The 9,851-nt window shown below is 40.3% G+C and overlaps 1 long non-coding RNA gene across 1 annotated transcript; it reads right to left on the bottom strand.

Annotated features, from left to right (window-relative positions):
- Positions 1-3,853: 3,853 nt before the first annotated feature.
- Positions 3,854-9,520, bottom strand: LOC145517743 (uncharacterized). Its single transcript, XR_014062297.1, has 2 exons — positions 9,069-9,520; positions 3,854-4,078 (listed from the first exon to the last, which is right to left on the bottom strand). It is a non-coding gene; the product is annotated as an uncharacterized LOC145517743 (long non-coding RNA).
- Between the last annotated feature and the right edge of the window lie 331 nt (positions 9,521-9,851).

Raw genomic sequence — 9,851 nt, 5'->3', positions numbered from 1 at the left:
ATTGTTTTTAAAGTTGTGCAACACCATCATGTTGATGTGCTATAATTTATTTAGGCAATATCTCATCAGTAAATTGTATTTCCTCAAATTTCACTATAATAAATAAGCCTTTAAGTAAAAAAAAAAAAGAATCCCTGCTGTACATGAGATTCTGCTCACATCACTAATTATCGCTTGACTCTACAACTCTTGAATGAGATTAATGATCTAGAACGTGCAGATTCACGCTCCAGGAAATACATCTCTTGTTGTTCTTGTTTGTGTTGTTGTTTTGTGAATGTTGCAGTAAGCTTAGTGTCTAGAGAGATGTGAACAGCAGAACACGTCCGAGCTAACTGTACAGAAAAGAGGGAGTTCTCAATAAGAGAACGTGCATCAGGACACGTAGTGAACCCCAAGGGGGCAGCACAGCTGGTCTGTCTGCTGGCCCCAGGCTTTAGAACGCTCACCTGTCTCTATGAAGTTCATGGTCATTGCCAGGACTCTCTGAAGAAAAGCTCTCCCAGCCTCCATGAGTAGGATGAAAAATAACATGCCCTTAGTTGCTGTATTTGCCTTCCTAGCGCCATCACTAACACAAGTGAATGAGGCTGGCTCAGTCTTGACGCCACACCTCCAGGAGCTGAGTCTGACCGACCTGGCTGGATTAGGTGTGTCCCTCAGTCTGTGGTCAATGTGTCAATGTGACGCTGGACTTTGAGCAGGAGAAACAGGGTATTGACTTGGAAAGGCCCTCCCCATGGGTCTGTGCCTCTGGTAGGACATTTACGTCATTCAGTCTGCACTGGGTTTGCTCTTTTTGTATGATGGAAGAATGTCATATTCACCTTCATGATTTTTAAGCATCTTTCTGAAGAACACATCTTCCTGACTTTTAAAGCATCTTTTATTCTTTAGATGGATTTCCTGATGTGGAAATTGAGATAATAAGATTCTTTTTGGTAATACTAAATTACTTTGTGGTCATATTATCCTTTGAATAAACACATGTGAAATGAGAATTCTATATCATTGTTTCTGGTATATGTCAATGGTCACAGCATGGATTGAATGAAAACCTCTCTTTGATGTCTGACTTCATCCCATTTTGATAAGTTGAACTACTTTATCTTTCTGTAACCAATGAAAAGTGAGAAAGCCTGGGTATGTTCATAATATGTGTTAAAATCTGTACATATAAAATAACGCTCATTTTTTTAGGAGAAATGAGATGGACTTTCTTTGAAACTTTCCAAAGTTATTACAAATATTGATAAACTATGCATTTAATATTTATTAAACTTTAAATAGATATTTTAGTATATATTTTAATATATTTAACATAGTGGGAAATCAAATTATACACATTATTCATTTAAATGCACTCATTGTAACATTTTAATCATTTTTTAATAAAAAAAGACACCATGAATTGAACTAATACTATATAATTAGAGTATTCTTTCACCAGAATAAAAAGTGGCATGCTATTGTAACCTATAGTATCCTAAAGTCCAAAATTAAAAGTAAATATTTTCTGAAAGCCTTTATATTTATATTGAACTTTCCAGATAGCATAACATATTCATGTATTATATATATATATATATATATATATATATATATGTCTTATATATACATACTATATATATAATACACTAAATTATATGAATACAGTATTTAAAAAAACCCTGTAAGAAGTAAATAATTGTAATTTGAAAAGCTTGGCATGCTACGGTTCATGGGATCGCAACTGGTTGGACGTAACTTAGAGACTGAACAACAACAAACATTGCATCATTGAGAAAATTTTTAAAAATTTTAAAAAATAAGATACATTAGAAGAGCTTATCTAAAGGAACTAAGAAAAAATTCTAAGCCCATTAATCAAGTTTTCCACTAACTTCAAGAAAGGCAGACAAGTCAGCGTTTACAGGGGATACATCATTTGGCAAGAATCGCGCTGGTCTCTTCCTCATCACTTGGAGCTTCAGGTTTATTGCCTCTAATTTACAGAGCAGGAGGTGGATGCTTCCTGAGGTTTTAAGACCTTCTCAAAGTCACATGCATAAGTACCAGTTGTTTGTTCAGTTGCTCAGTCGTGTTCGACTCCTTGCGACCCCATGGACTGCAGCATGCCAGGCCTCCCTGTCCATCACCAACTCCCAGAGCTTGCTCAAACTCATGTCCATTGAGTTGGTGATGCCATCCAACCATCTCATCCTCTGTCATCCCCTTCTCCTCCTGCCCTCAATCTTTCGCAGCATCAGGGTGTTTCCAGCCATTGGGCACTGGCCATGGACCTCCCATGGGAGGACCAGCTTAGGTCACATGTCCAATCATATGGACCCTCAATCACCACAACCAGGGTGATGGGGCATTTGGATCTGACTGATTCACACAACACGGCCAATGGAAGAAGTGCTGAATGCTAATTGGCTTAAGCTCACTGAATCCTTGGCACCAGAATGGACTTCTTTCATCAAAATCCAGTGACTGGAAGAGCTGGGGTTTTGCTAAGAAGGGAAAAAGAAGGAAATAGATACAGTGGAGACCACAATGATGCCCCTGAAACCAGAAAGTCATTTACTTCAAGACTGAAGTCAAATATCATAGTACCTATTATAGTACATATTATAGTGCATCAAATATGTGCATTATGTATTATAGTACATCAAATTTACACATAGGAAGCAGGAGATGAAAGCACAGCTGAAGAGATGTGTCCCTCTAGATAGCTAGCTTCTTAGAATCAAATGGTCTCTCTTATTTCCTGAAAATAATTCTACCGACAGGGATACATTTTGAAGACATCTTGTTGGCAGTGCATGCCTCTGTCAAGAAATGTTGTCTTTTCATCTTCAGAAGTCACATTAATTATTTTTGATTACACAGCCACGTCAAAGGTTAATGTTTCTGAATTTAAAAGACATGCATGTGTGTGTGTGTGTGTTCTTCTATTCACATGAGAAACTATCTAAATCATGTTGGCTGGCTCTCAAGTCGGCTCACTGTCACCGTCCCTCTTCACTTTCCTGTTCCTACCCACTTCATAATTTAATACACTTGCCCATGCCGTCAAGTGTGAAAGTACAATGATGGGAACATGGTTTCTCACTGCATGTCGTTTCAAAGGGTGAAGGAAATTCACAGCAAAATGCATTCATATTGCAAAGTAACATTAGTAGGGGGAGGTCTGAGATTGAATTAAGTGACACAACGCTGTCAGATTTATATTACTTTCCAGGCTCATTTTTCTAGGTAGAATTTTAGTGACAACGAAACACATATTTCTCAGATTCAGTTCAGTGACCGGTGCTGCAGCCTGCATTTTTCCACTGCACAAATTGATCTGAATTGATCCCAAGCACAGTGCTGTTTTGAAATATAATGTGTATGTTTATAGTTGCCCTTTTACCAAAGACTGTGGATATTTAAATGACTTAAAGTATATATTTGATTCATTTTCATGGCCTATTGTTTTATCACATCATTTGCATACATTGTTCACCATAGAATTCATGCAGAATCTTCAAACAAATGATAAGCTGTTATATCTAATATTCTAGAAATATGGTTTTAAATCTGCATTGTTAGAGATAAAACAACTAGCAATTAATTGGGGTAGTGACCATCTACTTTTAAAATCAATAAAGGAGAATTTGAACTGCATAGTCATTTTATATAATTTATGCAGACATTACTTATGCATAAAGCTTCATTTAAAGAAATTAAGTAGTTACAGAAACCAATAAATTTCAGATTCAGCAAACGTTTGCTGTCTGAGCTCTTTTAGATAATTATGTTATTTGATCCTCCTAACCTCTTCCTGAGATATTAACTCCTTGCAGAAAAATTATCAGTAAGAAAGGAAGGAGATTAAGAGGTTTATTGCAGGTTTTGTGGTATAAACATTTACCCAGCCCCCAAGTTGGAGTATGGGACCGGATGTCAGAAGTGAAAGCTAGGCTTGTCAAATTCTAGAATAGTGATGGGTATGCATGGGAGGGGAAGGTGGCTGGTCTAAAAATAAACAGAGCTGAGTTACTTGGATTTGTTATTAAGCACAGTGTCTTCTATATCTTGAACTTCAACAACACTAAAAAAAAAAGGATTAATATTTTAATGTTTATCAAGTAGGCATGAGCTAAAAATAAAGTTTTAAAGCATCTATCAGTAAGATTGATTGGATAGCATCACCAACTCAATGGACATGAATTTGAGCAAACTCCAGGAGATAACAGAGGACAGAGAAGCCTGATGTTGCAAAGAGTCAGACACGACTTAGCAACTAAACAACATCATCAATAAGATAGCTGCTATGAGAGTAGAAAAGTTCATCCTGGAAATGTGTTCCTTGCTGCTAAGGTGACCACACAGGGCTGGGACCTGTAACTTGCCCTTCACTCCCTTCTGCAGGTGCTGGGCCAGGTAGGCAGTGGTGGGAAGGGTCCTGAGAGACCCGTGTAAAGTGCCGTGAATGTGAGGTCCCCTGGGGGGGGTGACTAGGGCCACAGAGGTTATTGTAACAGGGACAAATGCCATGGAGACTTGGACAGAGCCCTGTTGTTGCCTGTCCATGGGAGATGGACAGAGCCATTATGAGGCCACCATAGCACCGATGCTGGTCTGGAGGCTGGAGTCCAGGTGTGGCCCATGAGCCATGTGTTAGCATCACTGGTTATTATGTCCCCCATGATGGGGTTGGAGGCTGGGCTCTGACCTGCAGTGCCCCAGTTAGCAAACCCAGACCCTGGTCATGGGGTATTCAAGGTAACTTTGCCAAAATCTGGTAAGAAGAGAGGCAACCTGGCTAGTAATTTGAATTAACATATGGTGTTAACAACAGACTTCCTCAAAGACAGTTTGACCTACTTTAATCGTCTTGTGCTGAGATGTGGTCCTATTGTCCATTTCCGAGATAAATATGGAGAAAGTGTTTTTCCATTAACTGGTGAACCCTGTATGTTTATCTTTTCACTTTAATTTCTGAACATATAATCAGGTATTTTCTACACACACACACACAAAAGATGCTTTCCAAATCTCAGTGAGTGTGAATTCCACAGTAACTTAGTATTCTATGTAGTTATCTATACAAAGAACAGCAAAAATAACGCCCAGTCGTGAATGTGACAGTTGATGGAAGTAAAGTCCGATGCTGTAAAAACAATATCACATAGGAACCTGGAATGTTAGGTCCATGAATCAAGGTAAATTGGAAATGGTCTAAAAGGAGGTAGTAAGTGTGAATATAGACATTTAGGAATCAGTGGACTAAAATGGACTGGAAGGGCAAGTTTAATTCAGATCATCATTATATCTAGTACTATGGGCAAGAATCCCTTGGAAGGAATGAAGTAGCCCTCATAGTCAACAAAAGAGTCCGAAGTGCAGTGCTTGGGTGCAACCCCAAAAGTGACAGAATGATCTCTGATTGTTCCCATGGCAAACCATTCAATATCACAGTAATCTAAGTTGGTACCCCAACCACTAATTCTAAACAAGCTGAAGTTGAGCACTTCTATGAAGACCCACAAGACCTTCTAGAACTAACACCCCCCCAAAAGATGTCCTTTTCATCATAGGGGACTGGAATGCAAAAGTAGGAAGTCAAAAGATAGCTAGAATAACAGGCAAGTTTGGCCTTGGAGTACAAAATGAAGCAGGGCAAAGTGTGACAGAGTTTTGCCAAGAGAATGCACTGATCATAGCAAACACCCTCTTCCAACAACAAAAGAAATGACTCTACACATGGACATCACCAGATGGTCAATACTGAAATCAGAATGATTATATTTCTTTGAAGATGTACAAAAATGAGACTGGGAGCTGACTGTGGCTCAGATCATGAGCTCCTTATTACAAAATTCAGACTTAAATTGAAGAAAGTAGAGGAAACCATTAGATATGACCTAAATCAAATCCCGAAAAAGGAAGAGAGTTCCAGAAAAACATTTATTTCTGCTTTATTGACTATGCCAAAGCCTTCAAATGTGTGGATAACAATAAACTGTGGAAATTTTTTACAGAGATGGGAATACCAGACCATCTGACCTGTCTCTTGAGAAACCTGTATGCAGGTCAGGAAGCAAAAGTTAGAACTGGACATGGAAAAACAGACTGGTTCCAAATAGGAAAAGGAGTACGTCAAGGCTGTATATTGTCACCCTGCTTATTTAACTTATATGCAGAGTACATCATGAGAAACGTGGGGCTGGATGAAGCACAAGCTGGAGTCAAGATTTCTGGGAGAAATATCAATAATCTCAGATATGCAGATGACACCATCCTTATGGCAGAAAGCAAAGAACTAAAGAGCCTCTTGATGAAGGTGAAAGAGGAGAGTGAAAAAGTTGACTTAAAACTCAACATTTAAAAAAGTGAGATCATGGCATCCAGCCCCATCACTTCATGACAAATAGATGGGGAAACAATGTAAACAGTGGTAAATTTTATTTTCTTGGGCTCCAAAATCACTGCTGATGGTGACTGCAGCCATGAAATTAAAAGATGTTTGTTCCTTGAAAGAAAAGTTTTGACCAACCTAGACAGAATATTCAAAAGCAGAGACATTGCTTTGCCAATAAAGGTTCATATAGTCGAGGCTATGGTTTTTCCAGTAGTCATGTATGGATGTGAGATTTGGACCATAAAGAAAGCTAAGCGCCAAACAACTGTTGCTTCTGAACTGTGGTGCTGAAGAAGACTCTTGAGAGTCCTCGGACTGCAAGGAGATCCAACCCGTCCATCCTAAAGGAAATCAGTCCTGAAAATTCACTGGGAGAACTGATGTTGAAGCTGAAGGTCCAATATTTTGGCCACCTGATGGGAAGAACTGACTCATTGGAAAAGACCCTGATGCTGGGAAAGATTGAAGGGAGGAGGAGAAGGGGATGACAGAGGATGAGATGGTTGGATGGCAACACCAACCCAATGGACATGAGTTTGAGTAAACTCTGGGAGTTGATGCTGGACAGGGAGGCCTGGCATGCTGCAGTCCATGGGTTCACAAAGAGTGAGACATGAGTGAGTGACTGAACTGTACTGAAATGATAGTTGTCTATATAAATGTAATAAATGCATTATCGTTCTTAAGTTACTGATAGATGTTTCTTCTCTGTAGACTTTGTGAATCCATATAGTTAGATTAAACTGTCCCTTTAATTCACATGTGCATGTATATATGTGTGTGTGTGTGTACTCTTACAATAATTATCAGCACATAGTCTTGCAGTTAAGTGTTTTATGTCTCTATTCTCTATTGTCAATAAATGACAGGCAAGGATTACTGCCTTTAGTATTTTATACCCTGGGAATCAATATATACTTTCATTAATCTTATAGTTACTTTGAAGCATGAAAATTATATGTTTGCAACATATAACTTGGGACATTATTACATTTCCTTCTTCACTCCCTCCTTTCCTTCCCTAGTTCTATCCTTTCTCCCCACTACCAGTTTTGAGCATCTACCATCTGTCAAGGACTTAAAGTGCTTCAGGGGTACCATGGTGAGGAAAAGCAGAACTCATGCAATGTACAGTCCAGTTGGAGGGAGAGATTCATTAATGATCACATGGAGAGATGTAAAATGGCAAGTGATCATTGCTATAAGGAAAATTCATTCTCATGCTATGAAAGCATAAAATCGGGTGTTCTTGATATGGTTTAGTTTTTAAGGAGAATATTTCCTAAGAAAGTTATTCTGGCTTGGAAATGAAATCCCTGCTTATATTAATAGAATATGTAGATAAAGTGTGGTATATTGGGAGTGAGCAAGTGGAGTCGGGAGAGGGGAGAGAGAGAGACAGAGACGAAAGCAGAGCAGTGGTTCAAAGGGATTTTAGAACATGAGCAATGTGCTAAGTGAAAGAACCAAGGAAGGTCTTAGGGTCTGGAGGGAAAGTGGGGTGGGGATAGGTGTAGAGATGTGGACATGGAACTATAGTAATGGGCTCTGTAAACCATCATAACAGATGTGTTTTCATCCTCTGACTGACTTGGAAAGGAGATTGTTACAGATGAGAAGTCAGTGAGGACCATGGCCCGGGGTGGCTACAGGCAAGTGCTAAGATGGTGCTGCTGCTGATGGCTATGGTTGGAAAGGATGACATCTATTTAAAAAGCAACATAAGCAGGACCTAGTGACACATAGAATGGAGAGATAAAGACAGGAATAAGGACCTAGGGCAGCAGCTGTGGAGTCTCTGAGGAGCGCCTTGGGGTGTATCAGGATGTCAACAGTGGGGCACAGACAACATGGGGTGAAGGTGCAGATGGGGGGAGATGGACCCCTGGAGCCTCAGCATTTGGCAGGAATGAGAAGCAGGCTAATTTGGTCTCCACATGGATGGAGAGGGTGTCATAAACAGTAGTAAAGATGCTGTTGAAAGGAGCTTCAGTCCCAAGTACCTCCAGCTGGTATACATTGAGTTCCATGTGATGACCTGTTTGTCCAAAGATGCACAGAATATGGCTACTGATACACGGAAACTCTCAGCAAAGCTGAATCGTGTAGTTATCACTCAGCAAAATGGGTATAATATGCCCTTACGTACTTTCTAGGGATTGTTGTCAGGATCAGAGGAGATAATATGCTCCAAAAGCTGCAAAGCCTTATGCAAAGCAATGAGAGGGATTGCTTTATCTATCAAACTCAGGTGTGTTCTGAAGGTAGAGAGTGTGACTCAGCCTGAACAGCTCTCTGTAGGCTCTTCCTGTCGATCTGAAAAGTTAGGAACTTGGCATCTAGGAAACAGTATGATGGCTTAGCATGAGACATGTGTGCAACGATTAGAGTACCAGGTTTGATCCCTGGGTCAGAACGATGCCCTGGAGAAGGAAATGGCAACCCACTCCAGTAATCATGTGTGGGAAATCCCGTGAACATAGGACACTGGCAGGCTACAGTCGATAGGATTGCAAAAGAGTTTGAACATGACTTAGTGACTAAACCACTACCACCATTATTGAAAAAAATAAAAATCCCCCAAATGTAAATACAGGCTTATTGTTGATCAACAGAAGCCACTGGAGACATTACAGGTGAATATATGGGAAAATAGATGAAAACTGTACAAGCGTACCTCTTGAATTTTTCCTTAGCTCTGTTTTGATGCTTCCAGGAAGGTTATCCCTTTAATATCCCCTGGGACTATCTTCTCCTGTAACTGATGGTCCTTCAGCTCAGGCCCTGGTCATCAGTGCAGGGGACTCCAGCTCCTTCTCAGACCCGGCCCCACCTTCCATCTCTGGTTCTGCTTCAAACCGTGCTCTGCATCATGCTTGTATTCTTCTCACCTCTTATGCCGGCAATCCTGGGGCTCCGTGAAGTTAAATAAGTCAGTGATGATCAGTCAACTCACCAATGGTGGAATCAAGGTTTTGCCCTTGGGTCTCCACTTTCCTTTGTTTCACTCATAATTTCCAAAATGTCCCTTCATGAATCATCCCTTTCCTCCTTTTTCTTTTAATTAACTTATTTATGGCTATGCTGGGTCTTCATTACTGCCTGGGCTTTTCTCTAGTTGCAGCGAGCAGAGGCTACTCTCTAGTTGTGGTGCGTGGGAGTCTTGTTGCCATGGCTTCTCTTGTTGCAGAACGGGGGCTCTAGGGCCTGCAGGCTTCAGTAGTTGCAGCTCCTGGGCTCTAGAGCACAGGCTCAGGGCTTGTGGTGCACAGACTTAGTTGCTACATGGCATGTGGGATCTTCCTAGACCAGGGATTGAACTCGAGTCTCCTGTACTGCAGGCAGATTCTTTACCAATGGGCTACAAGGGAAACCTCCTTTATCTTTTCCCCCTTCCTTTCTTCCTTCCTTCCCCCTCTCATTTTCTTTTTTGGTATACTTCCTTTTGCCTCTCAGTACC

This window comes from Giraffa tippelskirchi, chromosome 8, assembly GCF_054371585.1.
Source record: "Giraffa tippelskirchi isolate mGirTip1 chromosome 8, T2T-mGirTip1v1.2.pri, whole genome shotgun sequence".
Lineage (NCBI taxonomy): Eukaryota > Metazoa > Chordata > Mammalia > Artiodactyla > Giraffidae > Giraffa > Giraffa tippelskirchi.
The sequence above is the reverse complement of the archived record's forward strand: the minus strand, read 5'-3'. Positions and strand labels throughout refer to the sequence as shown.